General features: G+C 34.8%; 1 protein-coding gene across 2 annotated transcripts in view; it reads left to right on the top strand.

The window, feature by feature from the left end:
• Window positions 1-23,138, top strand: part of LOC124632100 (short neuropeptide F) — a 54,587-nt gene that overhangs the window by 5,333 nt on the left and 26,116 nt on the right. For both annotated transcript variants that reach the window (XM_047166767.1, XM_047166766.1), the window contains exon 2: window positions 16,837-16,864. The gene's annotated coding sequence lies outside the window, so the exon portion shown is untranslated. The remainder of the gene's footprint in view (window positions 1-16,836; window positions 16,865-23,138) is intronic.

The raw sequence follows: 23,138 nt of genomic DNA, 5'->3' as shown, positions 1-23,138 counted from the left end.
ACATCCACAACACAACCTTGATCAATGAATCTATGCGACTGCTAAGTGCTAATCCTAATTATACTGTCACGTGAAAGAATGCAGCTACGGGATAAGTAGTATTTTGACGATTCTAAATTGCCCACGCAGACGAAGTTGCGGGCAACAGCTAGTCGTTCATAATAATCAATCAAGTCTACCTGTCTATCACGGAGGTTGTTATTTAATAAGAACAATTTCATAAAACATTTAGGAAGAAATATAGAATGTTTTAAATGATAAAATAATAATAATATTTTAAACTGACTTACGTTAGTTTAGTCGTCTTCATTTCTCTGACATAAGCATGAATTTTTAAGCATATTGTGCAAACGTTTAGATAAAGCTCAGTGTCTTTCCTTTCAAATGTCACCCACTATTTGTGTTTGCAATAACTAAAATAGAATGTCTGTCTCTTAAATAAGACCTTTTTTGGGAAAATTTCTAAAAATACATTTATGTTTGCCCCTAAAATTAATTAGGTTTGCCTGAAATGCAAAACTCATAAGTCTTATAAAAATGTCATACCTATCAGTATTTTATATTGAAGTTTAGTTCGCAAATTAAAAGAAACGGAATAGTCTGATAAAGGTACCTAGATTCGTGACCGTACCAATCGTGCTAGACTACATAGTTCTATGGCGGTCCTAAGAGTAAAATGAACATTCCAAAAGTCTGCCGAGTAGTTGGTAATTTCAAGAACTGCCTACGATGACACAGCAGTCTCTTGCAAGCAGTAATTAAACGCCCGGATAAGCCTTAAAGGGTTGCAAAAACGTAACTCGAGGTGCTAATAAATTTCTCTTAAATTAATTAAGCTTATTTGTTTTTTTTTTTCTTTTTCTCGCTATATTAAGGTGCTGAAGCGGCAATGAATATTAATTTTGTTGCCGCTGAATTATAAAGTCGCTCGCTGATAGATGTCGTGCCATGTATTTTAAAATAAACACTAAATAAATTTATTTATCCGTGGGAGTGACTGATATGTCTCGTTACTGTGGTAGTCATGGATACAGTTCCATATTTGGATAATTTATACCAACATCTTCTACGTGGGATTTTATAGTAGCACAGGGTCCGATTTCTTAGAGAATGGGATTCACTCAGCATAATGACGAAATGACACACATTTAGTAGGTAGATGCTATAATTGTGTGCCTTTCTTGCCTGCTTGTGGATTAAATTAAGTAGAACAGCATATCTGTTAATACGATCATTTCAAAATCAGTTTATTTCAATACAACCACAAAGTTATTTCTTAACACAAATCTATATCAGTTTCTTATAAGTTTATAGGCTGTTTTAATAGTTGGTAACAGCTTATTCATCCCAAACTTTTTTGTTTAGGCTTTCGAACAAAAACACTTAGGAAATTATTACGAGGCAAGTGTAGCGAATCCAATTGGTAAGGGTTGCTAATACGGAAACTTGCCAAACTATATAATAGAAATGGAACAAGTTTTACTGGGAAATCGAATAAAATTTATGTAACCCAGTACTAAGAGAACTCTTATAAAGTTCTGGTTAATATAAAGCAGTAAAGTATTTATTACTTGGTGGGATAAATTGGTGCTGGTGTTCCAACAAGCCGGGCTGGTTCACCACAAACCTCGACCATCGGGGAAAGTTTCCGACTTCCCGACACGTAACTGAAATCACCCCTTCGTGTAATCGGAATTCGGGTAGTGTGTCAAAACTTTTTCTTGATATAATTTATCTACGTAATTATGTAGATAGTTTTGATTAATTGATCTTATGTCCTCTAGACCGATTTGGCGTACGACCGTATGCGCAAACGCATTCTCTAATTATTCACTCACATATTCCGATGGTGCCGCAATCCAAGACCACAGATGGGAAAATTTAACAAAGATTTTCTTAAATCTTACCAACAGTTGCTAGATATAATAGATTCTGAGTGAAACTTAGAAAACAGTCAAGTGGTCAACGCTAATATAGTAACTAATGTATAGTGTCTGGCACTAAACCGAAACGTTGTCACTTAATATAAAGTTATTAACGTATGAACCATTAAATAACCGTAAACTTGCAGTAAATCCTAGAATACTAAACCGGTGACGGCCAGTCTAGACTCACTTTGACGGGATATTAAGTTTTTGGGAAATGTGGTAAGAAAAAGATTTCTACATTTTCAAACTTTAATGACGATAAACTCTTGAAAAAATAAAGTGCATGTAGTCAGAACACACCTTAAGAAAAGTGTTTGTCGCAAGATCTCAAGATCACACAGTTCAAATCGTTAGCACTGTAAATGTATGTAACACGATTTAGAATAAATTAACAAGTCTCTAATAAGAGGAGGTAACTTAAATGTTCTGTAATTTAAAATAATCTCGTAGTTAGACACGAAATATTGGAATTAAAGCTAATTTCTTAGGTAATTTTCTGCCGTTTAGTTTCACATGCTTATTACGTAAGATATTCCAATTTCTGAGATAAATATGTAATTACACAATTTAACTTAATTACTCGATTTAACTCGCTGACATCGAGTTAAGCGTCGAGTTAGAAAGCACTCTTACAAAATGCAATCGCGTGGATCTTGGATGTCTATGTTCCAAGTTTGAAATTGTTGGATTATTTTTCCAATTCCATTGGATTAGGGCTGGCAGGCAACACAAATCTCTACATCTAAACAGAAGGGAATATTTATTTCCTTCCCCACATGTAGCTGTCGTAAATGTAAAGATACCGTACATTGAATTATCGAGGACGAGCGCGACTCGATATTTTTCTAGTCTAGCGAATATTTCAGCGGAATAATGTTCGTAGGTAATCTGTGCAATAGCCACTTAACGTCCCTAGGTGTTCCACCTTTCATTAGTAACGGTCGACTAATTTTATTTGTCACCTGTTGCCCTTGTTAACAATTAACCTTTCTTAGTGAGCTTATGGAAGTATGTTAAGTAGGTATTTGTTGAGTTTAAAAGAAGAACTACTATCCTAGTTTATGTATCTTAATATATAATGAGATTTGGGTCTGTTTTTGACGTAGAACATCTAAATTGAATTTGTGGTATTGATATCGGGATACAATCTTGTTACTGTAACTTCTAATAGTTTCTGTATCGTTATAAAATCAATTGTTATTTTTCTATGTATGTCGCCAATTTATCAAGGTCTTTAGGTGATTTCGATTTGTGCGTCCATTCTCAGTGATCTATTAGCCTGATGTCATCAAAAGTAGATAGTGATTAGAGCATTAGTCTGACCGCGACTGCTTGGTGACAGTTTTAATTCAGTAAAGTAGATTAGTCTACATTTAGGTTGTAAGTTCCTACTTTTATGAGGATTTCATTGAAGCATGAGATAATTAGAAAACGTGGTGTATAGTCTATACATATAATAAATCTGTAGAAAAGTAATTTTTGTACATTGAAGAAATTGACAAAAAAAATAGCCAGCATGTTAAAGGATAACTAACAGAACCCATTTCCATCATTTTTGTTATTTTTGTCTGTTTGTCTGTTTATCTGTTTGTTTGTTCGGGATTCACGTAAAATCTACGAATTAAATGCAGACAATGCTTATATACAAAAATTCTACGTAACTTGGGGTATTACTTAGTTTTTGTTTCATCGAAATCGATTCACTCTATCGAAAGATATGATTAATTTTGTGAATTCAAGATGTAAAATATTACGACACGCAATCTATTTGTCAAAACTGTACATTTGAATGTTGTACTTATATTAGTTGATCGGCATATTATTATCAATCTTTACACAGAAAATCACACCTTTATAAGTAACTTCGGAAGAAAAAAAAAATGAAAATTTTGTTTAGCCAAGGTTAAAGTAGCTTCATCTGTGGTAAATAAAATACATCCAATTTGTCAAAGGAGCGAGGTGGTAAATGACAATATTACCATACATTCTTTATAGAGGATTATTATTTCAACAGATGGAGTTGTGTATTTTCCGTAATTCACCATATTTTAACACGAAGTGTAATTTTTCGATAGACATTTCAATTGTGTTTGTCAGTTTGCCGTGCCACATCAAAATCCAACTATAATTATTACCTTGATGAAAGGAAAATTAATAGTTCTCGGCCAAATTTAAAACGGTGCCATCTAAATTATTTTTTGAACATTATGTCAAAAATGATGACTTTAGTGGAACAATTACTTATCATTTAAAGTTACAGATGGAGTTCATATCAGGATTTTTTCATGAACATAGTTTAGCTTATCTTCCACTAATGTGGTGGCCTTAAAACAAATTACTTTGAGTGAGTAGTATTAAGTAGACCTTAATTATTTTTTCTGATGCAAAATATGTAAAATTAATCCTAGAAGAAATGAGGATCTATCTCTCGCAGGCGCTGCTAAGCGTGAGGTAGGTAATGTAGGATTCTGTAGCTTTAAAAACAAGCCCAGATACAAAGTGCAGATAAGAAATGGGAGCTCTCTCTATTTAATACCATACACACGTAAAATGCTTTATGCGTCTGAAAACGTACAAATTACGCGCCGCATACCAGAGACATGCTTACTTTCAAATTCTGATCGCAAATACACTGTTCACGATTACGAACAGTCTCAGTAAGACCCGAGCCAAGTCTAAAAACCCTAAAAAACACCTTTTATATAAAACTACGTTTGATGTCATTTAATCACAAAGACAGAATTGTTCTCTGTTGCAAATCCTATCCACCTATATCCTATCCTAATCCAGAATGCATTGCAGGTGTGCATTGCACAAAAACCAATGGTATCCTATTCGAGAAGTCAAAAGAGTTGGCCTGCCAACGTCAGCTTCTGCGCTAAGCAAGTGTTCTTAATAGTACCATCAGAATTACATTCATCGTTGAATGAGGTGAATAAATTTTCAGAAACCACAATAACAGTAGGAGCCAAATCGTATTATCGCTTCATAGAGTTCTGATTGATCCCAGGTGACCAAGTCAGGTCTGATTTGTTCGTTCATCAGATCTTTGAAAGTGTTTCGGTGGATACTTACTGTCGTCCTGTTTACGTGTGACACAAAATATGGTATATAAACGTCCTCCGCAAGAGCGAAATTTTCCCGGTGTGCGGTAGTGACGCACAGTATACAACACTTATGTTTCTTTTGATTTGCTGGCTCCACCAAGAAATGACAAATTGCGAGCGTACATTCTGAAAATCTTGGCAAAACTGCAGGTTTCAAGTACGAACACATGAAGTGGACTCTCACAGATACGTACATTTTGCCTATTCGTGAACTAATGCAAACATTTCGGTTTAGTCCCGGCTTAGGCCTCCCCCACATTAGGCGTGCGCGATCCTCGGGCGTGTGAGTAGCGCGGGCGCCGCGCGTGCGTCGCAAGCGCGTTGCGTGAGCGTCGCGTTTTGCTGCCCTGCGGCATTTGCAGCGCGCTCGCGGCGCGCACGCGCCGCTCTCCTTGACGTTTAACTGCTAAGGCGTTTAGCGGGCGGCGGGGATAGCGGGCGAAGGGTTAAGAACGCAACTCGAGCGCCGCGTGCTCGCCGCGAGCGCGTCGCTTGCACTCTTCATACATGCCGCAGGGCAGCAAAACGCGACGTTCACGCAGCGCGCTCGCGACGCCCGCGCTACTCACACGCCCGAGGATCGCGCACGCATAATGTGGGGTCAGCCTTACCATGAGTAAGTGAAACTATCCTACCCTATGCGCCTGCTGATGATGATGACTCATTTTATCATCCATCCAGCTATTCCCCAACTATGTTGGTGTTGGCTTCCAGTCACTGAATCTGTTTGAGTACCAATATTTTGCTTGGAGCGACTACCTATCTACAATCCAGTCAACTACACAAGACGATATCCATATTATGGTAAGACTGACAGACTTTCTGGCTTCTGATTAGTCGCAGCAGCTGCAGAAAATGTACAAATGACAGCTTTGTCAGACTCAAAGCATGTAGACATAGATTATAGCTGTTTCCTGTGAAAATTACTTACGCACCATACGTAATAATTTTCCAAATTGGCTGAACAACGACACAAACTTTACTTCTTTTGTTTAGATAAATGGTCACATCCACAACACAACCTTGATCAATGAATCTATGCGACTGCTAAGTGCTAATCCTAATTATACTGTCACGTGAAAGAATGCAGCTACGGGATAAGTAGTATTTTGACGATTCTAAATTGCCCACGCAGACGAAGTTGCGGGCAACAGCTAGTTATATAATAAATTACTTATGTAAAATATTGTATCAGTTTTCAACGCGAGCAAACTAAAATTGATGTAAATTGATATAAAATTATAACATGTTACTTTCTGAGTATCATAACACCTGCGTTTTATAGTAAAAACTAGTCGACTTCATAATATATTAGTTCATGAACTATCAGTATCAATAAAATGTTATTAAAGTTTAATCCCGCGCGCGCTAACAGTCTATTTGCTAATGCTCATAGAGAATCGGTTTATTGTCATAGAGTGGGCGGCCCGACAAAGAGAGTTGAGTGTAGATAAAGGTGATTAAATCATGTTGCATAGTATCCACTCATCTATTCATTTTCATTTAGTTCATATTATATTAATTGAATACAGCTGACACAAGAAATTATAAATATAAAAATGAGTGCCCCTTTTCGTAGTAATTTTATAACTCAAGGACGGTTTCATCTATCGAAACCAAATGTTTAGGCTTAGATGGTTGTGAAGTTTGCATAAAATCGTCGAGCGGTTCTTCATTTATCACATTTTTTTTGTAAAAAAGGGTTGCATAGCCACGGGCCACTAGTATTCAATAAAATAGTTAATTCATTTTTCAACACACGCCGCTTAGTGACGGTGTTGTTAGTATAACATATCAACGGACGAAAAATAAATATTTTCACAAAAACGGTACGGATCCAAAATCGTCAGATTAGAACACCAATTAATTTTCCAAAGCAGATCAACATAAATCTCAGGAGTTACGCGAACACCAATCAAATTGACATTTATTTTATTAAACTTATCGCGTCAGAAATAATTTTTGAACGAAATATTCTGGTACAAAGGTCTTACTGTCACATAAATATTTAAATGTTGAACGAAATAGTTTCGTGAGTGTTGTGAAATGTGTTCATATAAAGTCTTTTAGATTGCTTTCTAAATAAGAAAGGATTAGGTTTGTGGTAGCTCATTTGTGTTTAATTAACTAAGCGGATTTTGATGCAATATGGCGCGAACTTTAGATATCGGGTGCACGAACTTGAAGGAGATAGGTACAGTCGTGAGCAATGGAAGCAGCTCGGTCGAAAAACTTTCTATATTTGAAGTTACTTGCGTTTGTTCAGTAAATACCTCACTGATGTGAGTTTTTTAAAATAGTATAGGTACCTATAGTTTCAAATTGCTATTTTGAGCCCTAAGCATGTCATTAATTATTCATTACAGTAGTTAATATCGATAGTAGAAATAAAAATCACTCTTCTCGTCGGGTCAATGGTAATATAATCTCATTGTGTGAAGGCTGAATCGCACAATACTCTTGAACAGAAAAAGAGTATTTAAAACAAATCACTCACTGATATTTCTCACATACAAAAGTTTACATACTGATAAAGTACAATAAGTTATCATTCAATATTAGTGCACGTTGCGGTAACATTTCACTTCATTGAGTACGATCTGTGGTATGCTGATGAACGTTATGCGATTTTCACTCATCCAAATATGATTTGTGCCTCCCAATGAACATAGCACCGCTTATTAAGCACTTGATGAGGACTCAGTGCGGTAGCAGGTATTTAGTGCATTTATACAAGGGTTCTGTGGTTCTAGATAATTATCGAATTTAACATTGTTATTGAATCAACAATTTTCTGCCTGTCCTTAAAATATTTAATTTAAAATTAACGATATAGTCGAGAAAACAAAAACCATGTTACGTACGAATGTATAGATATAATACTCGACTCCATGGGATTCTCCATCAATGCCAAGAGTCTTTGCTCTGAGATTTCATTTATAAACCAATTGCAATGTTTGCTCACTAGTTGAGTCCACTGTCCGCGGGTCGTTCAGTTTACCATCCAAGTCTACGAGACTACGCCGTAGCTTCCTCGTAGCACGATTTTAGATCACGTAGCTTGCTACGCCGCCACCTACGTAATGAAGTTAGTCTTTAGTTGCGTGAAGGTGTTTTAATACTCTGTAACGTTCGTGTACGTGATTTTAAAATGAATATCAAGTTAGTACGTAAAGTGGATAACAAGTTTAAACTTTTTATGGGAACTCGAAAACACGTCATGTTTTGTGAGGTCTTTGTATTGAAGAATACATTTTCGTGAATGAAATATCCTGAAATGTTGTAAATATAAATAAACGTTATTTTATTTTTTAAGAAAGCGTAAAAAAATTGATTTACTGGCCCAGTTGCTAAGATTCCAAATATTTCAAAAGTATTCAGAGCTAGGGGTGAAAATGAAATTCCTTTTAGTAGAGATTCAAGGTGAATCACGTCATACTTTGTGACTACCCGACGACGGCGACGTGAATCAAATAAAGACTATTCTGTTGTCGATTTCGGTGTCATTCCCCATGCAAATTGATGTGGAGTGACAAACCCGATTGAATCCTATTCAGGTACTGGTTACCGTGAATATTATACGCGTAAAGTTACTAACTTTTAGTTGTAAACAATCTGAAACAAAGTCGAGGGTTGACCATCAAGGATATAAAGTTTTAACATACTTCCTATATTGAGATATTCACTGTTCAGTAGTTTATAAGGTACCCTGCATATGGTGGTCCCAATAAACGTATATTACTTAGAACGGTGTTATGCAAAACTTTTTATATTCATGTAAAACGATGGCGATATAAAAATATGAAGTATTGTGTACGTCTGCAGGCGTTACGTCCGCAGCTTAGTAAACTGTAAAGAGTTGTGCCTTGTTGTTGATAATAAAACTGAGTTTTACGGTGAAATTATGCGTTCCTGTGCCCCACCGGACGGCAGTAAAGTTATTTTACAGTTTCATTGACGCTCAGACATTTCAGATGACTGTTGTATGCATCCTGATATGCAGTTAAAAAGCTTTTACGGAATCACACTATTTCATTATCATAAAAATCTAAGTTAACGGGCCTGTGATTACTTAATGGAATCTTCGGTTTACAGTCCCGGAAAATGTGTTTTTGGATATTTTAGTAAATGAGGTTTATAAACGCGCATTTTTTTCATCAACTTAATGTTATTTTGTTTTTGCTGTAGTCATCTCTTAACCGTTTACATGTTTATTAAAGAGATTTTTGAAAATATTAAATGGAATATTGTGTATGTCCAGTATTATGTAAAACGTATGCTCATAGTAATAGACAGAGACGCTACAAACAAAGTCACAAAAATAAAAGTTCAGAGTTAAATCTTAATTTGTAAAGAGTTGGCGACCGATGCACAAAAACAGATTAACAAGTCACGTTCTGTGTGTCTAAGTTTAAGCCTTGGGATGGCCGGAAAATTATTACTCAAAAGTTACGAAACAAAATTACGTAGGTTTACATTTTTCTTACTTTTTGTTGCTTGTCAAGTTGTTACATAAATTCATTGTGTTCATAAAAAAAAACTGTGTTATTTACCTAATCATGATTTGTTATCTTTTTTGAGTTTCCAACCTAGAAAGGTGCCTAAAAACTTTTATATAAATCTGTCTAAGTTAGCGGTATCTATCTAGATATTTTCATATCTTTTAAATGTCCTAAGCATTGTTCAGATTTAAAGCCAGAGGTTCTCGAGAACATAACTCCTATTTTATAAAAAGAGTACCTACTCATAAGTACTTACGCTAGTATTCATCGCTAAATCTTCAGTACCAGCACTAGACTGGCAATAAAAAGGGTAGGACGACGTAATCAGTAGGCATCTGTCCAAAGATAAACGTATATTAGAGCGATTCCTATTGTTCGATGACACAGTTCCTCGTTCGATCTACACGGAGACTTTAAGAGGTCCTATGAAGGTTTTAACAAAGAGCCGTCCCACACTCGACCGACTACGAGGATAACGAGAGACCGTGTTCGGCAAACAGCTTTGTAGTTTGATAGACTAGCTGTGCCTACGTGTTCTCTCATGACCGAAGACCGCTTTGTTTGCTCAAATACTCAGCTTTTTATATTGTCTGAGATAGTTTTGCATGGTAACTGTAGAAAGCTATTAAAGTTTATCAATGGCGTCTGAAAGTATCTTAACTGATGATTTCTAAGTATCAGTTTTCTTGAAAAAAAAAACGAAATAGTGCCTAAGTGAATTTATTTCTAGTTTTACGTACTTATTGTGTTAATTTATGTGAACCATGGTAAAACACAAGGTCAACAAGTACATGGTGAAAATCAAATGAAAACATGTTTCGACTTTGTGTTAAGAGATTGCTACGTAGTACGGTTATTTTCATTATAATTGTATGCTAAAGTGGACATTTCATACATGGCACACACACACAGGTGATCGATCATATGGGGTAGGTAGAAGTTTATTGTGCGTATACCTTTGTCAAAGCGTCTACGTTTTTACATCACCGTTCCCGCTAGAAGGCTATTATGCAAGTTTACACGAAACATCGTCGACTGGTCGACACGTCGAGTTTCGTATCTTTGTTTGTGACATTCATTGTGTGACGTGCTTCTGATCGATTTGCGGCGTGCCTCAATAGGACGTCGGTTGTGGTCACCGTTCAGAATCGCGTCCGTCGCTGGCACATGTCCGACACACTGTCGCGGAAATCTATGTTCCATCATTTGTTGCGATTCTATACATTCTTGCAACGTCATCAGTGGCCGTTAAAGGCTAGATAGATTGGCTATGGCGTCATTAATTCGGCATTTAAGATATCATAGTGCGCGTTTGCTTTGACGTAATGAAGCGCATATCAATATCAGTCGATTAGAACAATCTATGCTTAAATGTGTTCTCATTTACGATCTGTGTCGACTTCGTACAACATATAAGTTACTGTGAGTCAAAACGTTATTACATTTCTGTATATTTATTCTCTGTATGCTGCTATAAACCGACTACAGTCTACTTTAAAATGCTTAATCTAATACCAGTTGCGATATAGATTCATAATAAATACGATAGCAGCATCTATGCGCCAGTGTCGGATTGTAAAACGTGCCGCCTACGCATCGAACGGACTGTGTTTGACGTCCCCAGTGATAAACTTATTTGTTACAATAACTTTAAAAGAAACAAAACATTATACAATTTCCTCTATTTAAGATTTTTTGTTAGCCATCAATAATGGAATCACGGATATTGCTTGTTATTGATTTTATTAACGTTTTCCGGGCCTTTGTATTGCTTGTAGTGAAAAAAACGTTTTTTACTTAGTAAATAGTGTCGTAATAAAATATCTATTGTTCACAAGGGGTTTGTCATTTAGATAAGCGTGTAGTGTAAAATGTCATCAGTGTGTCATCAGTCCTCAAGCGTGAGCAATGCTCATGCTTCGTACTTCGCACGTTCCATGCTTCGCATGCTCACTGAGCATGTTGGAGCTTAACTACCACAGGCTTTTGTTTATTCTACTACAAGTCTAGATCAGTATTAAAGTACGAAAGCCAACATACCTACTGCTTTGTTCTATCGATGATCTTCAAACAAAATTTGTTTTGACTCCATATTTAAAGTAGTCCTAATAAAACAACGGCATTTGTTTGTGTATCACACAGAGTATTTTACTAAGAGCCTGTGACGTGCCTCTGCCCAAATTTCCCGGCCTACTGACATTCGAAGAGATTCACGTTACTCTAACAGTAAAATTGTTTCTATTTATTAACAATTAATCCTCATTCCTACGACTTGACCTCTCTATATTGATTGACATTTTGAACTTTGAAACGCAATTAGTAATAAAATTATATATGACTTTGGGTCTTACATGAGAATCTGTAACATTTCATACGCAACAATAATTTTTAAGATGCTGTTATAGGCCGTTGATAACCCGTAATATTTTGACCCAAATTGAAATAATTCTCAAGGGGCTCTCAATCGTTGACTGGCTTTCAACAATAATAAAGACAAATGAATGTCTAAAATTGGATTATCGTATTGGTTTCCGATTCCTCTTGTCTGATTTTAAGGATGATAGACTGCCTAAATTATAAAAGAAAATATGGATATATTTACTTTTGCCCTTTAGTTAAATTTCTGTATCTTTATCGTTCGCTGCGCTTCTGGAGTTTTAAAGTTACCTACTTATTCAATTGTTGAAAAGTGCAAACGTTTATATTTAGAACTGCACAATGGACAGACTGAAAATGTGAAGGGTTGACTCATTAGTGTTCATGAATAATGTACGATATTACGAGCTAAGACAGCTACGTGATGAAATGAATATAAACACGAAGATTTCTTTTTAAAGAACATATTCGTTTCTTTTTACTAAAATAATACCTAATAATAGGAATCATTTTGTTTGGTACCTCAGGCTCTGAGGGTGTAATATTCCCCGAAGACGATGAAAGTAAATAAATATGTAGCTGTTTCCTTGTTTCTATCAATCAATAATATCACTGATTGATTTTATTACTGAACTTTTGTTTTTTCCTTGTTAGATGCACAGTTATAAAAAATACAAAAAAAAAAATGTTTTACGTAATGATAAATCTGCAATCTAAAGGTATATTTTAAGGACACCGAATGTTCACGAAAAAAAGTGAACTCCTGTTGATATCGTAGGTAGGCAAATAGAAGGTAATTCGAATTTACACAGTGATCAGGGCTTTTTTTTTTTTAGCGACGTAAAATCATCAAATGACCCCTCCCGCTGTGGGTTAGCAGCGGTGAGGGAGTGTCAGACTCTTACTGACTAAAATCGTCGTGTTCCGTCATAGGCCTTTTATGTACTAGGGCCGCGGTATCTCTTTCGAACAACCCGCAGCACAGTGATCAGGGCTCGGGTTGACTTATTGTTCGCCATCATCCGGTGCGACCGCTTGTTATGTACCCTCCTAACATATTCAAAGGAAATTTAATTCCATCGCATCATTTCAATTTTTACCTTTTTGCTTTTGACGTATTTCGGGTACATTCGGACGGTCTTAAAACAGTTAAGTGTACGTGTATACCTGTAATATGTTATTTTTTGTTTACGTACAATCATGTGAACTTGGCAAGGGCTTCACCGAGCCAGTTGGACTAGAAAGTGTACCTATTTACAAACATTTGCTTTCAAATTAGGTACCAAAAGCACTTTTTCAAAAATGCTTTCAATTTGTACGTTCTCATAGTTGAAATAATTTTACGTCATAAAAGCTGTTCAGTATTCGTTTAACCGGGTGGAATGGCCACCAACTTTATTTTTACACAAAAATCACTTCGTTAAAAGTTTCCCTACAGTTTTCCGGCAATCATCTGGGTTTATTTATTACTAAAGCCTTTGGTACAATTTTAATTTATGCTGCGGTAGGACTCTGTGAAAAAATGTTAGAAACTTTATCTACGGGACAAAAACTCGTTGCTTCGTAATTGAATTTATATTCATAACTGACACGCCCCTAACTCGAGTTCTAATAGAAAAAATACGGTGTTTCTGCAGCCAACACTGAACAATTTATTGCTGTTTTTTACTATCATAAGATCAGAAGTGAAACAATAAATTTCTAGGCGTAAAATGAATTACCGTAAACAAACATATAAAATCCTTAAATGAACGCACACAATACAAGCTATAAATCGAGGACGCCGACACACGAGGCCATAACAGTAATACAAACGCGAAACAAATAGGTCTTCAGCAAATTAAATTTAAGATTAGTCACGTTTGATTTACACAAATTAGTGGCTGACCCATCGTATTCACTGACTACTTATGAATATTCAGCTTGTAGATTAGATTTAAGCAAACGTTTCAATGTGACCTAGAGCGCACAACATTCATAAGTTTGTCAGACACATTTTACTTTAAAAATATGGTTTGAATTACTTTTAGGTTTTATTTATAACCTACTTTTATTTATAGTACTACGTTGCGTAGGTAGAACAAAATTTAGTTAGGTACATTTTAATAGGTCAGTTGGCTTATAATTAAAAATTGGTGGGAATTTCCAACTACCGCTGTTGGTATGTATCAATTAAATTCTGTGTATGAGTTAAATAAAGAGTCATATTTCTTATAAAATATTCAGTTACATTCAAAGGGTCTGCTAAATTTAAATTAATGTTTAATCCCTAAAAGGTACGAGTATTTATAAGCGTTACCCTAATGTATGTACACTAAATAAAATAATAGAGACGTGTGTTAAAACATGTTTTGATTTACAACGTAGTACATAACACCAACGTGAAACATACTTCACGAAATTGCTTTAAAGCGGTCTCGAATTTAAACTAGAAATTTACTTCGCACCACAAACTGCAGAAATTTCATGTATTCTTAACATTTTCAGACACGAAATTAGTAATTAGAAGTCAAGTCAACTAAACATATACCTAGTAGGTACAAGGAAAGGGTTAATTTTGATTAAACTTGGATGGATAACTGGAGTTGAATTGTAGGTACGTAACATTGAGCACTCCTTTATTTCGTAGGAAGCCAAACTCGGAATTAGTGAATGTGCGAATCTGTCTGTTCAATACAGATAAACCCCTGCACGGCGCTAAACTTGATTAAGACTGAAAGATTTTCCTAGGAATTGGAAACGGGCAGCAGTGTGAATTCGCAGTTGATTAAAGCTACTTTCGGGAAAAAATGAAATCTGCTTAATCCTTTACTGATTTTATCTGATTTCTAAATTGAGAATAAGCGGTTTTGCGTTTTCATGATAATATTTTTGTTATTTGTACATTTGCAGGAAAGTTATTACAAAATGTAAAACTTAAATAAAAAAATATATAGATATGTAACTCCCGTATAACATACGTGTTTCGGTACAAGTATAGTGCAAGTCGGACTTAGCCAATTCTTTGTTTGTGCTAAGTACACAAATATGTACATATATATCTTACTACTTTAAAAGGTAATTTTGCAGGCCGTCCGAAATTCTGTCGGCGCTTACGAGGCAAGACGTCGCACACATTCAGGGGATTATGATGCTCTGAGTTTGCATATTTCCAATTACAAGAAACCAGCCTTTCTAATTACGCAGTTTCTACCAAACATTTTCTATCAACGATAACTTCACAATGATAAGAATTATTTTATTATTCCCTTAAATTCGTTACCTTGCTGAAAGGGCAACCGACACTCTTTGAAGGTTACTGAATTTTCTTTTTAATTGTATAATATAATTTTTAAATTGAGGTCCCCAAAAAAGCCAAGTTACTCAGCTCAAATTACGATCAGTGAGTTTCCCCCCTCTGAGTTGTTAATTTAAAACATTTTAAACAAGAATATTTAAACAGAATTTACCTTATTTAATAATATCTATAGCAAAATTTGTATAATTTTTGTCAGTTAATTGATAATGAAAACTCCCGTTAATGAATTCGCATTTGAAATTAAAATAAAGTAGTTGTAAATTCAGGTAGGTAATGCTGTTTTGAAATGGGATAATATTCATAAAAAGTAACGACTAGACTAACGTATTTTAAAGTAAAAGTTTATAGACTGAGCAAAAGCTTTTCGGGGATAAAACACAACTTGACTGTTGCCATACTTAAGGCAAAAGCGGGTATAAAGTATGGTCAAATCTGGAAGACTTATAAAACAATACAGCACCTTTATTTATAGTATTTTGCATTTTGTTTTCCGACGCTTATTCCAAAGACATTAATATTCGATTAAGATTTCGATTGTTTCAGTACTTAACCGCCAAAGGTTAACGATAGGGAGTACCAAAAATGTATCTACCTACCTGTACATTACATGAATACAATTGATGAGTCAAAGCCTTAACTTAACCTTTACACCTAATCCTAAAGTTTAATGATGAGATGTCCACGTTTATAGTATTGATACAACAAACTATACATCCAAAGTTTACATAGGATTTCCCATTTAGTATATGCGGACAAGATGTTTAACACTTTGAATCCATAATTAGTTTCCCATTACCGGTCCCGAGCTTCATTTTATTAGGGCTGAATCTTGTTAAACATCGTGTTAGCTTATGACCGAGTATTACACGGAGGTCGACCGTTTAGAGGTGTTACATAAATTGGTGAATTTAAATTGAGAATTCCAATTTCTTTTTAATATTTTGTGGCTTGTTGATTGTTTTGTGTTCCAAAGAGTATAAGCGTATTTTTCTTTTAAAATCTTTTTTTATTGAATAGAATTAAGCAGTTCAAAGCAACTTAATCTTTATGCGTTTTCATTTACTAATGTCATAATAATAATATTTGTGAATGTAAAATAAACAGTAAACACAAGTACATCTCTTTTAAACAGTTAAATTCTTGATACTCTTGACAGAAGAGCAATAGATTAATTTACGAATAAAAATGGTATACGTATATACTTATGTGAAAATTAAATTTATGTTGCGTAGGTAATGAAGTGGTAACATTGCCATTGCCCTTGCCCTAAATGTGGGGAAATAACGGTGCCCATGAAATGGTGTGTAAAGCAGAGATGTTTTGAACGAAAAATACAAATCAGACTATTATTTGTATGCTTATTTTAAGATTTTTGGGAAGCAAAGAGAGATAACTGTTGAAATGAAATGCTGATGTTCAAAAATAATTAAATGATTACTTATTTTTATTAAAAAGGTTTCTGGTTCCGACAGCAAAATAGCTAATCGTACTAAATAAGTATATTTGCTGAGAATAATCGAGTACTTTATTTCATTTCCACATTTAATGTGTTACATTTATAAAAGCTTATGTTATGATTTGTGTTAAGACGCAAACAATTCTAATCCACCATTACTTTGTTACAGATTGCCTACCAGCAGCAAAAATACAAAGGTCTGTACAACAACCATAATGTTAATTAGTAGTACTGTTTCATGTTATAAGCACATCTATCATACGAATATAACTATAAATGCGTGCTATCCTGCTATTTAACAGGTGAGGCCGTGCAATATACATTTTTACGCCACTCGTGTTCACTGATTTCACCTTAAAACGGTAAATTCACATTTCACACACTGCTGTCAATAGACCCAGTATTAATGTACCCCGTAAATGTCCAATTCAGGTGCCTCAATGACCGTTAGTTCAATATATGGCCCTAGAAATTGATAATGCTTAGGTCTATAACTATCACTTGAGCAAACGAATTGACTATCATCATACTATCCATTCAACAAAATCTTTATTGGTACCTAACACCCACGGAAATCCGAGGGTGTGAATTGGTTATGGGACTCAACAAAAAGCTGACATTGGGACCGGAATCTCAGTTTGTCTAGGCACGCCTGTATTTTTAGCCTCAATATAGCTGCTAGCGGAACAATAGACGCCTATAAGAGCGTTCTAATGGCGTGCGAAGTAGAACCCTTTTAAAATGAACAAGCGATCATAGGGAAATGCTGACAAAATATCGTTTATGGGCGAGGAATTTTACATTAACACGTCGGACTATATATAGCAACTTTTCAAATTTTACTATTAAAATTATACTTTGACATAAAAATATCAGCAACTCATTATACATTTTATCCTTAATATGCGGTCTCTAATGCATAATCTAACTCCCAATTTTGAGTAGGTAGTTCATAATTCATTCAATGACAAGACGGAAAATCCAGAGGAATTATAAAAAGAAAATATCAAAATACACATACACAAGGTATAATAACACTAATGAAAAACGATGAGGCTTCAAATGACTAGATATTAAAGAAATGGTTATACAGTACTTAAAAAGGGCTTACCCAGGGGGAATTCACCTTTTGCTTGAATGTTATAAATAATAATATTAAGAGAGCAACAATTTTCGAGCGAAGCAGAAACTTCAGGGGCTCTAACGGGTACTGAATAACAATTGTGGGTGCTTTATTCAGAGGGACAAAACTCCTATTGTGCCGGCGACTGTGTGCACTGCACTCTTTGCATATATAAAGCTTTTCCTGGATAACCGTGCATGTACATCATTAACTCGTCTATAAGAGGACTTATATCCTTCTTACTTCAAAGCATTCTTGTTACAGATTCTTACAGTACTTATTCTTAGAAAGCCTTTGCTTGGTTTTCAATTTAAATTATCTGGAATATGTTACGTGAAATAATAGTTTGAATACATTCGTGTGTCGATGTTATGAAACTTTTATAAGCCCGGAAACCTAAATCGGTAGGTGCATTTGCGAATGATTCTCTAATCAGTATTGGACTTTACTTCGTTTGTTTATTGAAACGACTTATTCATGAGTGTTCAAATCCTACTTTTATATTATAAATGTGAAAGTTTGTGAGAATGTATGGATGTATGTTTGTTATTCAATCACGCAAAAACGGCTGTGATTAAAATTTGGTATGTAGATAGGTGATACCCTGGATTAACACATAGGCTACTTTTTATCAAGACACCACGCGGGCGAAGCCGCTGGCGGAAGCTAGTATAGAAGAAAAATGCTTCAGTGTGTATGTTTTATTTACACCAGTACACTATCTCGACTTGTATTTCAAAATTATGAATGATATCAAATGAGCTATAATCATGGCTTTCGTTTCACTCTCAGACTGTATATTACCACTTTTGTTAAGTCTCGTAAATCTTAACCCACCATGATCATGGTATTGTATTTATCGTAGTTCTATAGGTTTCCTACTAATTTATTTCGCCTTAGGGACTTCTGACGGCGGAAATTTCAGTCATTTATGGACAAGTTTTAAAGAAACACTAAGTAAATAACATTCTTGTGGGTAACAAACTTCAATACTATAACAATTCATTTAACGAAATTAACAAAATAATTCATATATAGTTATAGTTATAGTTTATAGTTTATTTTATATACTATATATATATTAGCTATAGTTTAGTTTAGTACTAAAATAAATACTGGAAGCATGTCTCGTAAGTGTGAAAATCAGAGTCGTACGAAAACTATATTTTTAAACACCACCTGGAAGGAAATTGACTTATTCTATACGTCCCCCTTGCTTTGTGTGCCTATAAAAATCGAGAGTGCTTATCAGTGCTGTATTAATAATATGCGCCCTCGACAGAATGGTGAGGCACTCGGTATCACTCACATCAAGGAGCCCATGTTTGCCGGTCCCGGCTTATGTAAACGATCTTAATAGCATACTTCAGTTTTCTTTTTTCCGCATCATTGCTTCTATATTAACCATTATTTCTGAGAGATCGATACAATAGACCTGATAGGATGACTGAAGAAACCTTGCAAACTAATGCTAATTTAAACTTAGATACCATATTGAAAAGCCATTTTATGAAATTAAGTAAGGTATTCCAGTTGAATGTCAAATAAGATTGAATAGAGTGAGGTGAATTGACGATAAAATATATCGCAAACATATCAGCAAAAATAAGCATCTTACGTAGCTATGTCATAAACATCTTTCGTCACGTTATTTTGTTGGAGCATAAAATGGGTTTCAATTTTTCACTTTGAGTTTTAAGTCAACATTTTTGTCTGGATTTATTTGTCTGTTAAACAGCCTTGTGACTTTTCAATGTATGAGCGCGTCTTTTGCTGCGCTAAACTTTTTTGGACGTTCGCCAAATAAATGCCTATAACGTTTGGGATTAAGTTTCTTCTTGCTATGAGAAAGCTTTTAAAATGCATTGGATCACAAAGGAATGTAACAGAAAGAAAGCGAAACTTTTTAATGTTTTATATATTTTGTTAGGTTTAGCAATAATAATAGCTTTGTGTTCATCTTGAGAATGAAAAATATATTAAGAAGAAATTGTCTAGTCTCCATCTATTAATTTTGTAGGCCTTGATATTTAATGTGTGACCTATGTCAAAGTCACGCTATTCAGCACGAAGAAGTATGATAAGTAGGACATGCGTATAATTCATACATTTTCATTAATACATTGTTGGGATCCGAAGCCGTTCAATTAGCAAGGCGACGGTTGATCGTTCATTGACCGAATGGTGTTTGTTGAACGACGCGCTTTACGGCTCCGTGCGTTATATTGTCGCCGATATTATTTTTATTTCTGTCTTTACTTCGCTCGCTTAGCTCCATCATATAGAACGGGAGGTTGGTAAAGTGGCCTATAGGCGATAGATCGACGAAAGTATATTTGTTTCTCTAAAAATCGTAATTTTACAAAGTATTGTTTAAATACTGGGTTTTAAATGTCAAGCTATAAATGAAGTAGGGTTCTAGGAGCATAAAAAGTAGTCGCAGATACACAAGACTTGTTTAACTTTAATTTCATTAGGTCCCTAACCTACTTCTAAAGATTAAAGAGTTGTTTAATTATAATCCACTGTAGGAGTAAAAAACGCCTAGTTTACATTAAAAAGGAATATTCAAAGAACTGTATTTTTTAAGTAGACAGGGTTCAAAGATAAAAAGGAAGTTTGCAAAACTCTTTGATACCTTATTCTATTTAACAGGTTACAACATTTTTTTGGAGGAAAGTCAACAAGCTGTGCTCTTTGACATCGCGTAATTTAATTAATACCCTTTTTAACTGATCAATGGGTAATAAATTATATCCTTGCTATCTTTTTTTGTAATTACAAAGGCTAGCAATTTTACTTTATATAACAGAGTGATTCTTAGTATTGCGTGTTAATAACTTCGTCTTTTATTTCTAGGAAAATTCGAACTGAACGGTACAATGTAGGTGTCCTCTTCGGTAATAGCCTATTTATGACTCGGTCCTTTCTTTTCATTTTACCCGTATATTGAACCTTAATAGGTACCGGTGCGCTATTATGAACGAAAACTCTTTGCAATCGGTGTCGGAAGTTAGTAGAAACTTTAATGAGAAAATTGACTTATCACTATATGTATCATAAAGTCAATTCAAAATAATTACATCAACAAAAAACTTCCACTTACTTACTTAGAGATGTTAGATTTTTTAATTACTACAGATCTATACTAACCAAAACAGGATATAGTATCTTAGGCTAACCTTCATATATTATGAAGGTTGAGGTAACTCTGTATCGTAAACATACAGTTGTAAGTCAAAGCGGCGACTCGATGTTTACGTCAAAATGCAAATCGGTATTAAACGAGGCTCAAAATTATATTACGGAAACCTTCATTCTATTTGTTAAATACAAGTTTGAACTACTGTGTCACTCTTACTGCCCTATATAATAGTAAATAGTTTTATGTGCTATACTTAAATTTACTACACGTTATTTCATTTTGGCCCTTTCATTTCTACGACGCATTACCTTTGTAAATGTTCACTTAACGTATGTATATTTATTTACTTAGGTACTTTATGAAAACTACAGGAAACGTATTATTTTTGAACAAGTCAACAGTTGCTTAATGCTAATTTTTATCTTACGCACTCAGCGTAAGATAAAAAAATGCCAACATACCAATTAAATTTCGTCTTCTGATGATAAATTATGTCCTCAACTTTTATAAAAAAACCCCGAGGGTTGTCTGCCAGCCCTAGGCCGGTGAATCCGTGTTATTGCTACGCATACACATCAACGTCGCTCTCCCCCTAACTCTGTTAGGAAAATTTAATCCAAACGGCCGCAGTATTGTGGCTTCTTGAAACACTCAGGGCGGCTCTGAGACAGAATTACTGCGGCCCAATGAGAATTAAACTGTCATCGTTTATCATCTTGTAATGTATGTGCATCGTATTTTATTTGCTGCTTGCCTCATCCCAGTATTCCGTAATAAATAGAAATAAGATCCGTTTACAGATAATTAATTAAAGACATACGTAGAAGTGGAAATACGTGTATCCTGTTTTTCAAAGAAACTATTTGCAGTTTACTGTTTTGTAGAAAAAAGGTGTAGTTAACGGGAAATGGGATCTAAAATGTCCTCTTTGATAGCTCAAAGAGAAACAAATATACAAATATCACTGACAACTGGTAACATGTTTCCTTTGAGCCATTTCAGAACAGCTAAACTCGCAACTACATTTCAATAGCGTTTGATTTGGCCAACTCACAGCTTTTAAGGTACCTAATGTAAAAAAATGCTATCTCAATAAAAAATAACGTTGTTTTAATAATTTGATTTCCGAGGCTTTCGTAGGAAAACGTTTTTCCTGTTGACCTACAATTTGTTATTTTTATCACGAAAAAAGATTTTGTAATGATAAAGATGCTCCGTTAAATGTTCAATTTAAAAATATATTTTGAAATATAAGTGAGTTTAAAGGTCATGAATTAAATTGATAAGCCAATGGCACCTAAAGTAAATGGCATTATTGGGTTTCTAATGAAATATCGTTTGGTATGTTTACGAGTCAACAGCCAGCGTTCATTTCATAAACTGATCTTATTTATATTTTTCAATTATTCTAAAAACATTATAAGATTTCTCTAGAAATCTCACTGATTTGCAATAAGCTTAGTCGTATTCTCATAAGTTAAATTTAAATCCACAAATATGAAGCCGGGAAGTCTTAGTCTGCGCTTGCAAAATCAGATTTTGGTAAATGGAAGACGTCCTTTGTCCAGCGAAAGAGGTTCATTACGAAGCGAGTTAGAAAGCTACCGTGAACCGTCATACCTATGGAAGTATATTGTACGAGCTATTTTGTAAAAGTTATCTCCTGGCTTTTCTTTTGTGGAGTATGAAAAATGCTGGCTATATATTAAAAGTACAGTGAATACCTTTTTGGATATACACAGGATCAGTATTAGCTTAAGGTACAAAAAGTAGTACAAAAAAAAATCAATCGATAGAGCGAAGAACTCCGAATCCAAAAATATGGGACCATAAACTACTTTGGTACAAGTCATTCTCGACAAAATCTCCCTAATACAGTCGCTGCCTATCGATATATCTACCAAAAAATACATATCCCACTGGGAAGCGATTTGAATAGAAAAGAAATAATCCAGCTCAGGACACTGAAAAAAACACTTAAAAATTATGTTACCGCCTATCCCAAGCTGTTTCATGGTAATTTTATTAAACGACCTTTGTGAATCGATATCAGAGTTGTCAGATTTAATAGTGCTTCGTGCACGCGACCATGATATTTCGGACAATTTGTGTGCAATTTATGTCAAGATTGCAACGATGCATGACATCATCAAACTAGGAGTCCAAAATGACGGATTGTTATCTTTACATTTGCATGCGATAT

Source organism: Helicoverpa zea, chromosome 7 (genome assembly GCF_022581195.2).
Source record: "Helicoverpa zea isolate HzStark_Cry1AcR chromosome 7, ilHelZeax1.1, whole genome shotgun sequence".
NCBI lineage: Eukaryota > Metazoa > Arthropoda > Insecta > Lepidoptera > Noctuidae > Helicoverpa > Helicoverpa zea.
The sequence above is the reverse complement of the archived record's forward strand: the minus strand, read 5'-3'. Positions and strand labels throughout refer to the sequence as shown.